The 12,149-nt window shown below is 41.7% G+C and overlaps 1 pseudogene; it reads left to right on the top strand.

Annotated features, from left to right (window-relative positions):
- The first annotated feature begins 10,935 nt into the window (after positions 1 to 10,935).
- LOC136163448 (transmembrane protein 126A-like) lies at positions 10,936 to 11,718 on the top strand (annotated as a pseudogene).
- Positions 11,719 to 12,149: the final 431 nt, after the last annotated feature.

Raw genomic sequence — 12,149 nt, 5'->3', positions numbered from 1 at the left:
TCCCCTGTTTTTCAGACCCTGCATTTTAATGACACTTCACTGTGTGTTGGTTATAGCTTCACTACATTTAGGGAATCTCAGAGGACACAGTCAGCCTTGCTGGATGTGGTCTACAAGCTGGTCTCCTAGCTGGACCCTTAATAGGTGATTTCATCATTTTACCAGGCTGGCTTCTTCAAAGTGCTATGGTACACTGTGGGATCTGAGGATTCTTTTGCCATGCACTCATTTCATTTACTTTCACTATAAAATGTGTCCCCTGATCTGAGGCAATGTTACTGGGATCCTAAGTTGTAAACTATATGATCTTCAAGCCCTCAGAATGATGCTACCTGAGGAATCTTGGATAAGAAAAGCAAACTCGTAATCAAAGCAAGTGTTAGGATACATTACTGCCCTTCTAGGATGCCACCAGCTTGTCACCACGTTGTTGACCTTCTTGAGGGATGTTTCTATACTGAGGCACCATACTGCATATCTGCTGCTGGCAGCTTAGGAATTCAGCAGTGACAATAGTCTCTTCCATCTTAGTGAGAGAGAGCCCATCTCTGCCTCTAGGGTTGCTTCATCCATGGGACCACTGTGCAAGCACCAGGGTGGCTGAAGTCAGAAGCTGACTGATATCCCTTGGACAAGTAAACCCATTCACAAGATTGTCCAGAACCTCTCTGAACACTCTAGAATGTTCAAAGTGAACATTAACACAAGACAGCAATACCCATACATGGTTTGGTTTCTCTGCCAAGATTCCTCCACAAACCTGTTTCTCAAACTTCCTTGTCTCCAAGCCTCTAATTGTGGTCGTTTCAGGATCCTGACCAATCAGTAAAGCCATCTGCCTGCCCAGAAGTTTACTGCCTATCTTCACTTCAGGCAGTTTCTCCCTGCATACAAGGTATATAAACAGTAAACACTTGGCTCCTCTTATAGCTCCTGGGAAAACTTTCATTTTCCACTTACCTTCAGGGTCACCTTGAGTGTGACTGTAGTGTGCATTTTCAGTTATCATGAATAAATTGAGCTAATCCACCTGTGAACTAGGCTCAAATGTTTTCTCCTCTGTAAACTGGTCATAGGGAAGCCTCCACGAGATCGTCGGTGTAGCTAAAGGAAGACAGTGCAACAAAGGAAAGTCACGTGGAAGTCGAAACCATGTGGTTATGCAACTTGTACTCTCTGGTCTGCCTCAGTTCAGTCCTCCATGTCATGTACTATTCACATCATATAGAGGTTTCCTTCCATTCCTGGATAACCTTATGACTTTGTGGATCTCATAATCCCAACTCATCATAGGCAGCTCTAGATACTTAGACGCACTTGATGTCCTAGCCTCTACTAGGGCTCAGAGGCATGCTAGGAGCTGCTTTTGAGATGGTGAGTTGTTCCATGTCTTCAAAGGTTTGACCTTGCTCCAGAACCAGGGTTTGCACTGGGGTTCTCATAATGAGATTTGACAGACACTCTATACAGCATCCTAATGCGGCATTCATCTTCTATACAACCTGAGCATCAGGGCAGTTCAGAGTGCAGCCTGGACCTCCTCTAGGCAGGTCTGATGATTCTGGGCAGCATATACACACCTACAAATGGCAGACTTCCAAGATATTGATAACTGGTTCAGAGTATGTGTGGCATGTGCCAACATCAGTATCCAAATAAGCCTACCCTGCAGGCTGCCATTCAGCACTGAGCAGAGTTCCCTGTGGGGAGTTTGAGGGAGAATGGACACGTGTATGTAAAGTCCCTCTGCTGCCCACCTGAAACTATCACAACACTGTCAACTGGCTATACTTCAACCCAAAATCAAAAGTGAAAGTGCTTTAAAAAACAATAAATCTACCAGGTGCAGTGCCTCTAGCTTAGGGGTAGGACATGTAGGTGAACAATTTGTCATTTATTGATATATTTAAACAGGGCTTCCCAGGTGGTGTAGTGGTAAAGAATCTGTTTGCCAGTGCAGGAGACGCAAAAGATGTTTCTATCTCTGGGTCTGGAGGATCCTCTGGAAGAGGAAATGGCAACCCACTCAAGTATTCTTGCCTGGAAAATTCCATGGACAGAGGAGCCTGGAGGGCTATAGTCCACGGGGTGGCAAAGAGGTAGACATGATATAATAGAGGAGATTTTCCCCAAGTGTTTCAGTTCATTGTATCTTTAAAAACATCACTCATATGGCAGGTACTTGAAAACTTTGAGGGTTTTATTGCCTTCTTGTTGTTGTTGCTCAGTCATTAAGTGGTATCCAACTCTTTGCAACCCCATGGATTGCAGCACACTAGGTTTCCCTGTCTTAACTCCTGGAGTTTGCTCAAATTCATGTACATTGAGTCAGTGATGCTATCTAACCATCTCATCCTCTACCACTCCTTCTACTTTTGCCTCTAATCTTTCCCAGCATCAAGATCTTTTCCAATGATTTGGCTCTTCACATCAAGTAGCCAAAGTATTGGAGCTTCAGCTATAGCATCAGTCCTAGTGTATATTTAGAGTTGATTTCCTTTACGATTGACTGGTTTGATCTCCTTAGACTAAGGGACTCTCAAGAGTCTTCTCCAGCACCACAATTCAAAAGCATCGGTTCTTCAGTGCTCAGTCTTTTTTATAGTCCAGCTCTCACATCAGTACATGACTACCTGAAAAACCATAGCTTTGACTGTGTGGACCTTTGTTGGCAAAGTGATGTATTTGCGTTTTAATAATCCATCTAGGTTTGTCATAGCTTTTCTTCCAAGGAGCAAGTGTCTTTGTTTCAAGGCTACAGTCACTATCTACAGTGATTTCAGAGCCCAAGAAAATAAAATACGTTTTACCAGGACAATCTAAACACTTCCTACTCACCAATTACCCTAGTGTCATCAGTGTTGTCAACCAGCAATCATGCTGGTTCTGTGGAATATCAAGATGATCGAGATCTCTGTGGACTGTATTGTGACAGAGAACAGAGATTTAATCTGGTCCTAGGATAAAACAGACAATGAATAATAGGTCTTTCCTCAGTTTAGTTGCTCAGTTTTAGTGGACTCTTTGTGACTCCATGGACTGCAGCACCCCAGGCTTCTCTGTCCATCACCAACTCCTGGAGCTTGCTCAGACTGATGTCCATCGAGTGGGTGATGCCATCTAACCATCTAATCCTATGTTGCCCCCTTCTCTTCTTGCCCTCAATCTTTCCCAACATCAGGCTCTTTTCTAATGAGTCAGCTCTTCACATCAGGTGACCAAAGTATTGGAGCTTCAGCTTCAGCATCAGTCCTTCCAGTGAATATTTAAGATTGATTTCCTTTAGGGTTGACTGGCTTGATCTCCTTGCAGTTCAAGGGACTCTCAAGAGTCTTCTCCAATACCATAGTTCAAAAGCATCAATTCTTCAGTGTTCAGCTTTCTTTATGATCCAACTCTCACATCCATAAATGACTACTGGAAAAACCATAGCTTTGACTAGATGGAACTTTGTTGGCAAAATAATGTCTCTGCTTTTTAATATGCTGTCTAGGTTGGTCATAGCTTTTCATCCAAGAAGCAAGCATCTTTTAATTTCATGGCTGTAGTTACCATCTGCAGTGATTTTAGAGACTAAGAAAATAAAATCTGTCACTATTTCCATTGTTTCCCCACCACTATGCCATGAAGTGATGGGACCAGATGCCGTGATATTTGTTTTTTGAATGTTGAGTTTTAAGCCAATTTTTTCATTCTCCTCTTTCACTTTCATCAAGAGGCTCTTTATTCCTCTTTGCTTTCTGCCCAAAGGGTGATGTCATCTGCATATCTGAGGTTATTGATATTTCTCCTGGCAATCTTGATTCCAGCTTGTGCTTCATCCAGTCCAGCATTTCTCATCATGTACCCTGCACATAAGTTAAATAAACAGAGTGACAATATTAAGCCTTGACATACTCCTTTCTCAATTTGGAACAAGTCTTTTGTTCCATGTCCGGTTTTAACTGTCGATTCTTGACCTGCATACAGATTTCTCAGGAGGCAGGTCAGGTGGTCTGGTATTCCTATTTCTTGAAGAATTGTCCACAGTTTGTTGTGATCCACACAGTCAAAGGCTTTGGCATAGTCAATGAAGCAGAAGTAGATGTTTTTCTGGAACTCTCTTGCTTTTTCGATGATCCAACGGATGTTGGCAATTTGATCTCTGGTCCCTCTGCCTTTTCTAAATCCTGCTTGAACATCTGGAAATTCTCAGTTCATGTGCTATTGAAGCCTGGCTTGAAGAACTTTAAGCAATACTTTGCAAGTGTGTGAGATGAGTGCAGTTGTGCAATAGTTTGAACATTCTTTGGCATCGCCTTTCTTGGGGATTGGGATGAAAACTGACCTTTTCCAGTCCTGTGGCCACTGCTGAGTTTTCCAAATTTGCTGGCATATTGAGTGCAGCATTTTCACAGCATCATCTTTTAGGATTTGAAATAGCTCAACTGGAATTCCATCACTTCCACTAGTTTTGTTTGTAGTGATGCTTCCTAAATCCCACTTGACTTCACATTCCAGCATGTCTGGCTCTAGGTGAGTGATCACACCATTGTGGTTATCTGGGTCATGAAGGTATTTTTTGTATAGTTCTTCTGTGTATTCTTAGTATCTTCTGCTTCTTTAGGTCCATACCATTTCTGTCCTTTACTGTACCCATCTTTGCATGAAATGTTCCCTTAGTATCTCCAATTTTGTTGAAGATATCTCTAGTCTTTCTATTCTGTTGTTTTCCTCTGTATCACTGAGGAAGGCATTCTTATCTCTCCTTGCTATTCTTTGGATGTCTGCATTCAGATGGGTATGTCTTTCCTTTGGAACTCTGCATTCAGATGCGTAGGTTTTTCTTACATCGCAGCAAACAGCTTTTGATCCCTATTATTTATGGGGATTGAGAAAAATACATTTGTTTGCTCACAAGCTGCATATTAAGTACCAGAAGCTGTGATAATTTTCTAGGAAAATACTACATCTGGTATAGCAGTTGTGATTATGACAACCACTTTTTATGTTTGTTTTTGTCCACTGTCGTTCACCATGATCCCTCTAGTTTTTGCTGCAACCGAGTAGGTAAACTAAATGAGGATATCCCTTAATCCTTTAAATCTTTGATAGTGATGCTAATTTCTGAAATTCCTTCTGAGACATAACAATGAAGGTTTAGAGACTTCCTCTTGTCCTTTCCAAACATCATTGATCTTATTCCTTCAGTCAAGGAACCAATCTTGATTGCATAAGGGAATGGGCAATAACTGCACAGATGTCAGCAGGCCCATTGGACCTCTCTGAGAGGGACATGAGCCAGAATTCCATTCACTGTCTTGCTTACATGAGCCTTGTTCTAATGAAGGGTATAGTGGAATTTTAGATTGCTTGCTATCAGAGTCAACTGTGATCCTCTGCCTTATAGCCTCTTGAATGGTCTGGGAATTCTTCTTTCCCCAGTACATACTTATTCTGGTAACTAGCTTCAGAGTTCCTTGGGAATTGGGAAATATTTATCATATATTTACAGTGGTATTTCAGGATACTTCCTTGAGAGGATCTAGCATCTTCGTTAGTTGGTGAGCTCTGGATCTGAGACTGAGCTCAGACTCTGAGAATTGACTTAGATCTAGAAAATGGGTGAGTGTGTGATTTTTCTATTGTAGTGACTGGCAGCAGTTTTTTGCTTGTTGAATTTCAGCTTCTGGTTGTACAGATGAAACCTAACTCTAGTTGGCTACCCATCCATCTTGCATCCATGATCTATTAACCGTTCCCACAGATCCCTATAGGTTAAGGAACTCTGTCACTCTGGCTTTGCTGCCCATTTCAATAATGATGTCCACCGTGTTTTCGTAAAGGCAAAAATTGCTTCTGCCATTTTAGAATCCCAGCAATACCAGGCAAACCAGTTCCAGTGTAGTATCTCCCACCACCAGTCAGCAGCCACAGCCAAGTTTCTTCACCGTGTTGACACATTCTTTATTAACCAGGTTGAAGAGTGTCCTTTAGACCTCCTCAGGGATCATAGTTGGGTGCTGAGCACTTTGTTCTAACATAAATCCATGACAACATTCCATCTCTCTCAGCCTTTTGATCCTTTCCCCAATATTCTGCCAAGGCAATTCTATTCCTGATTTACTTTGATCAGATAACCTTCAAAGAATGATCCCAGCAATGCATTAAGACCAATTTTGTTTGTCCTCACTAAGACATCAAACTCTAGATCATGGGAGAAGTTTCCAGTATCAGTAAATTCTCTCCTCTCTAGTATTATACTCTAACCTTGCATATTAGCACCTTCAGCATCTGCTCCTACATTTGTTCCCTTGGTTTCTGCCTTGCAATTCTTTAGCTCTGCTGTTTCTTCCCAGAGCAAGGAGTGTATATCCCCTGTGACGGTGCTGTGACCTGAGGACTCCTAGCATTACAGCTCTGACACTACAAGGTAGGTACCAAAGTCTTGCTCTTGTGCTGTGCTTACTCACTCAGTCGTGTCCAATTCTATATAAAATAAATCTTTTGTATTTGTGTATGCACTTATAGAGCAGAGCAATAACCTTCTAATGGGTCCATTCTGGAGTGGAGAAGGTGACAAGGTCCAAACACAAGAGGAAGGAGCGAATCTTCTGAGGCATTTTCCTCAGATGAGGTTTTTGTAGGGTCTCTCGGTCTGAGTTTCTCAACAGCAGCACCACTGGCATATGGGTTGGGCAATTCTTTGTCACTGGGGCTACCTTGTATATTGTAGGTTATTAACAGTGTCCCTGGCCTCTTTCTAGTAGGGTCTATCTTCCTAGAACAGATTATCAAGCTTCTGCAACTTTTGGGCAGACAAATGTATTTCTCTCAGCTCCTTCCCACAGTATGATCACCACATCTTCCCGGTGAGAACCACTGCTTGGGTGATTGGACCCAGGCTCCTGCAGATGTCCTGTGGGTGTTGACAGGATTCCTCAGGGTGCGGGGGAAGTGAGGGGTCTTCCACCTCTTCCTGTGCAAGTGTGTTATCTGCAGCAACAGCTGGAGCAAAAGTGTAGGCTAGGAAGATGTCAGCTAAGGCATAAAATGTGTCTGAGCCAAAGGCAGATCATCTGTGCTCATTTCACAGAAGTGAACACTGAGGCTGAGGAAGGTAAAACAACTTAGGTTGATACATTTAAGTCTGATGCCCTGGGCAGAAAGATGAACAAGGTACAGTTCCTCTCTTCAAAGGATACTCAGTCCAGCAACTGTGAAGGATTATATAATAGATCATTGCACATTGTGTTGATGTCATACATTGTGTTGATGTCACTAGCAAGTGAGAGAGCTAGAAACAGAATGAGGTATATTCCTATTAGTACCATATAGATAAGCCTCAGGATTTTATTATGTTGACTGCACACTAGAATTTTTGCTAATTTCTTTTCTGAACCTGGTGTCATTTAACCTTCGTAGAAATGTAACCAAGTAGGCAGTCTCATTCCCAATTTTCAGATAACGAGATGGCCCTTTTTTATACACCTTCATGTGATCTAGACACATTATGCTTAAAGAGACACTGCTCTGTAGAGGGGGATGAACTCAGACTGATAAAATCAATGCAGACAAGCACAGAGATTGCAGGCACAAGGTAATGTGGCCCGTGGCGAGACACAGTGGGACCCAAAGCCAGTTTCCATTAGGTCCATCTTCATCGTCCAATAGTGCGACTAATTAAGATATGGACTGGTACTAAGTAGCTCAACTCTTTTTAACAGTGGCTTGTGAAACTGAGGAAACTGTCTAAAAATATAGAGCTTATGTGAGAGAAATAATGTTGTTACAAGGGAATTGATAACCAAGGATAATGGGAAAGAGAAGAAATAGTAAGTTGGAGCTAATTACCAGGGAAAGCCCCTGACACTGAGCTTGGTGAGGCAGGATAAGGGTCTCTTGAGGGGAGGGGCAGAATCACCATCAGTACATTTAAAAATAGGCGACAGAGCACTAGAAACAGGACTATTGGGAATAATTTTGCATTAAGCAGGAAAGGAGGTAATTGACTAAGTGACCTAATATTAAGAGCTTTCTTTCTCATGAATTTCTAGAATTCTAAAAAATAAAATAAAACCTTATAGGCTGTATACAGAAACCGTAGGTGCCTAATGACTGGAGATGCCTAAATATAGCCCCAAATTATTCATAAATGGAAAGCGGGAGCAGCCGTGCCCCAGATGGAGCATAATAGGAGGGTCAGGGGAAATAGGAGACGGACAGGGAAAGTGGAAATACGGTCAGGAGTCAGATTTCTCTGATGCAGGCACATGAGGCTGTGCCCAAGTACACTTGGGCTGGGAGAAGGCTGTGTTAGTTAATTATGGAGAGCTGACTTTTCCTCTCCTCTTTCAGTCCTACTCTCCTATAAGACAAAGATTGCAGAGACCACCATGTGTGAACCCCCACATCACCCATATCTTCCAAGTCAGTTCTCTCCTTTCCTTACAACACACGACTGATCTCAGAGCACTGTTTCCCAACTCAAAGTCCAAAGCTTGACTCTCAGCCGCTGGAGGCTGACTTAAAATGGAGATCTCAAATATCACTCTGAACCAGTGGTATCTGGATGTCTGTGGGTGGAACCCACGAATCTGTATTTTTTTAAAAAAATTTCCCTCTGTAAGTCTTACATGCAGTATTAAGTTGCAGAAACTCTACCTGGGAAAGACCAGGTTGGCTAACCCAAAAAAAACCACTGGGGAGGGAAGTGTGGCCCAGGCCTCTCCCCTCTTTCCTCATCTGCTTTCCCTGATTTTCCTTTCAAGAGACCACCTGGCACATCACTCTTGAACTTAAAAGTATGTATTAGAAAAGTGAAAGTGCTAGTCACTCAGTCGTATCCTACTCTTTGCGACTCCATGGACTGTAGCCCTCCAGGATCCTCTGTCTATGGGAGTCTCCAGGCAAGAATACTACTGGAGCGGGTTGCCATTCTCTTCTCCAGCGGATCTTCCAGACCCAGGGATCGAACCCAGGTCTCCTGCATTGCAGGTGGATTCTTTACTGTCTGAGCCACTATGGAAGCCCAAGTATGTATTTACATACCCATAATTTTTGGTTTACCTACTTTCAAGAAGACATTAATATAATATTCTTGTATGTCTAATATGCTGGCTATGATTTCTCTGCTTTGTATTTGTCATATTGTTTAAACCCTCTAGAGGGCAAGGATTAGGACTTAACCATCTTTCTATCCATTGCCATTTTTGGTAAAAACTAGATATTTGTTTTGAATGCAACTAACTCATATCTGTAAGAAGTAATAAAAGTAAGGTTTGCACTGGAAACCCAGGGTGTGCCCCCTTTGCCAATGTGAGCAGGAATAGTCTGGAGGCTGGACACTGAGCCTGGTATGGAGATTGGCTTTTGTTTCAGCTCCACCAACAATCATGTATGAGCATTTCAGCAACATTTCCTGCAGCCGCCCAGTTTATCTTCCCTTAAAAAGGGATAACAATCACTTTTTGACTTCTCTCACAAAGTAGCCGAGACAGTAAGCTTGATAATATCACTATTTCATATCACTTATCACTTAGGAAAGCTAAAAATGACATCAACATTATCAACATCATCATTTCACAATCTACAAACTGTGGAACATGAGTTCAGTCTGGGTTCCCAGTGATAATTATTTTCCTTCATCCCAGAACATGCAAAATAAGTCAGTAAAACACAAAGATTTCAGGAATTAAATCTAGTTAAATGTATATCAGTAGTTGGTCTTCTAATTCACTAGGTAGTGTTAGATCTCAAGACAAGGAAAATAATTGGCATTGTTTAATTTTTGACATGCTACCCAATGAACAGCTAAGCCATTTTCATAGAAGGCAAAATTACAGTGTTGTTATTGGTATGTGGCTACTGTATCTAAGGTTAATTGGATTTTCCATTATGATGAGGTTTGTTTTTCAGAACTGAATCTCTTAGTCTCTTCCAATTGCTCTGAGTTGATGGTGAGACAGGACATACACAAGGCACAGATTGGGAGGTATCTCATGAGGTCAAAAATTCCTCAGGTATATTGAAGCATTACAATGTGCAAATAGGAACTAGGATTTGTGTAGAATGCATTCAGTATGTCTTCTCAAAAAGAAGTTCTTCAGGAGGGAAAATTGACTACTTGTTATTGTAGTCTCCCTCTCTCCTAGACAGTAATGTATTTTAGTTCCATTAGGATATTGAGTGTTATCTGTGCAGAGTGGAACAAAATAGCCAGACCGACTTTTTTTTCCCCTAGTCCGATGGATTGCTCTACAGCTTATGTAATTTAGCATCAGTTTGCTCTCTCTGGTATTTTGAAACATGAAAAGAGCTTTCAAAGTGAGAGAACTGCTTTGAAAAAAGCTTCAGCACCACTGATGGGCAAGGAGACAATGGGGCTTTCCCAGTTGTGAAATGGCAACTCACACTGTCACCTTGAAAATCACAGTGAAAAGAATGTGGCTGCATATTCTCTGGCAACCTCAATGGCCCAGAGAGTGGGTCCCTGGGGACGTGAATAGCCAGCCCAGTGCACGCAGGGTCCATGAAGGGGTCGAGAGTTTCCTTGGTCTAGGTTTCCACATAGGAAAGAATTTCGGTTTGAAGTTTTGACCTTCTCTATGAAAAAAGATGATGCAATAGAAATACCTTCTGGTTGGGTAATCTTATCAACAATTATGTGCAATTATTTATCATATATTATTTTACAGTTTGCTGGACTGAGAATTCCTTGAGGAATTATTATGTCTTAATCACCTTTATGCCCAGTATATCAAACTTAAGTGCATCAACTTAAGTTTTTAAAATATCTATTCCTTTGTGTCAAGGGTGTTCATTTGTTAGGTATGAACAATGAAAATAAGCCAAAAGATGGCTGTGCCTGGGTGAGTTGAGCAAAGGCTTGAGAGAGCCCTTGTGTGGCTGAAGAAGCCCAAGGAAGATTGCTGGGAGAAGAGGGAAAAGCTCAAGATGGAACATCATGAACCAGATGATACTGTCAAGGAGAACTTAATTGATATTCTAATCAGAAAAATCAACCAACTACTGGAAGCAGAAAGGAATCTCCTTGAAAATGGATCAACATATATCGGACTGAACGCTGCTTTCTGTGGCCTAATAGCAAATAGTCTTTTTCAACCCATCTTACCTATGTCACAGACTCACATGGCTGGTGGCTTACCAAAGGCCACCATTTTTGATGGCACACATATCTTACAAAGGTTCTGTGATTTGCATTGTGAAACCTGTACCAATACATGAGGTGGATGGGTTGGTCTAGTTTTTGGTCGCCTGCACTGTTTTCTTAGCTATCCCCTGTGAACAATGGCCTAGCAGCCAGGTATAACTGAGCCCTGCTCCCCAAGAAAGAAAATATCTTAAATGCTTGGACTAGGATTTCTAGGCCTGTCTTTGTTGTTGCTGTTTAGTCGCTAAGTCATGTTCAATTCTTTTGTGAATCCATGGACTGTAGCCTACAAGGCTTCTCTGTCCATGGGATTACCCAGGCAAGAATACTGGAGTGGGTTGCCATTTTCTACTCCAGGGGAGTCTTCTCAACCTAGGGATTGAGCCTGCATCTCCTGCATTGCAGGTAGATTCTTTACCACGGAGTCACTGGGGAAGCCCGAGCCTGTCTTTAGAAAGACGTTATTTCCAATTTTGCTCCAGACTGGGCTGCAGCATCCCAGCTGCAGACAATATAAGCTACTTTCAAAGGTGCTACAGTTACCTGAAACTGGCCTAGAAATTTAGTGATTGTTAAGTGAATCTGTATACAAAAATAAAACTACAAAAATAACCTACATCTAAGTATGAATAAGCAGACATAATTTTAAAAAATATGCCATAATTTTGCTAACCTATTAGGATAAGTTCTTAATTTTTTAAGTCACTATGAGTCTAAAAATAAAGTGACATAACCCTCTCTAGACATCCAACACATGGAGCCACTGGACCAACCGACATCAGTGAGGAAAGCTTCAGTATAGGCTCTTGAAGATGGGAGGAAGCTGAGAGACAAACTGGGGGGACAGCTGGTGAAAGCCATGGACTTAGCCGGAATCCAAAATGTTTTAACAGCCTTTCTCCAAATATCTGTCTTTTAATGTCCTAAAAACAAAAATATTTTCTCTATGTCACCTTTTACATTAAACTTAAGTATTTGTTCTGCTTAATGAAAGAAA

The sequence above is a fragment of the Muntiacus reevesi genome, chromosome 3, assembly GCF_963930625.1.
Source record: "Muntiacus reevesi chromosome 3, mMunRee1.1, whole genome shotgun sequence".
NCBI classification, from domain to species: Eukaryota; Metazoa; Chordata; class Mammalia; order Artiodactyla; family Cervidae; genus Muntiacus; species Muntiacus reevesi.
Note: the sequence above shows the minus strand (reverse complement) of the source record. Positions and strands in the feature narration are given on the sequence as shown.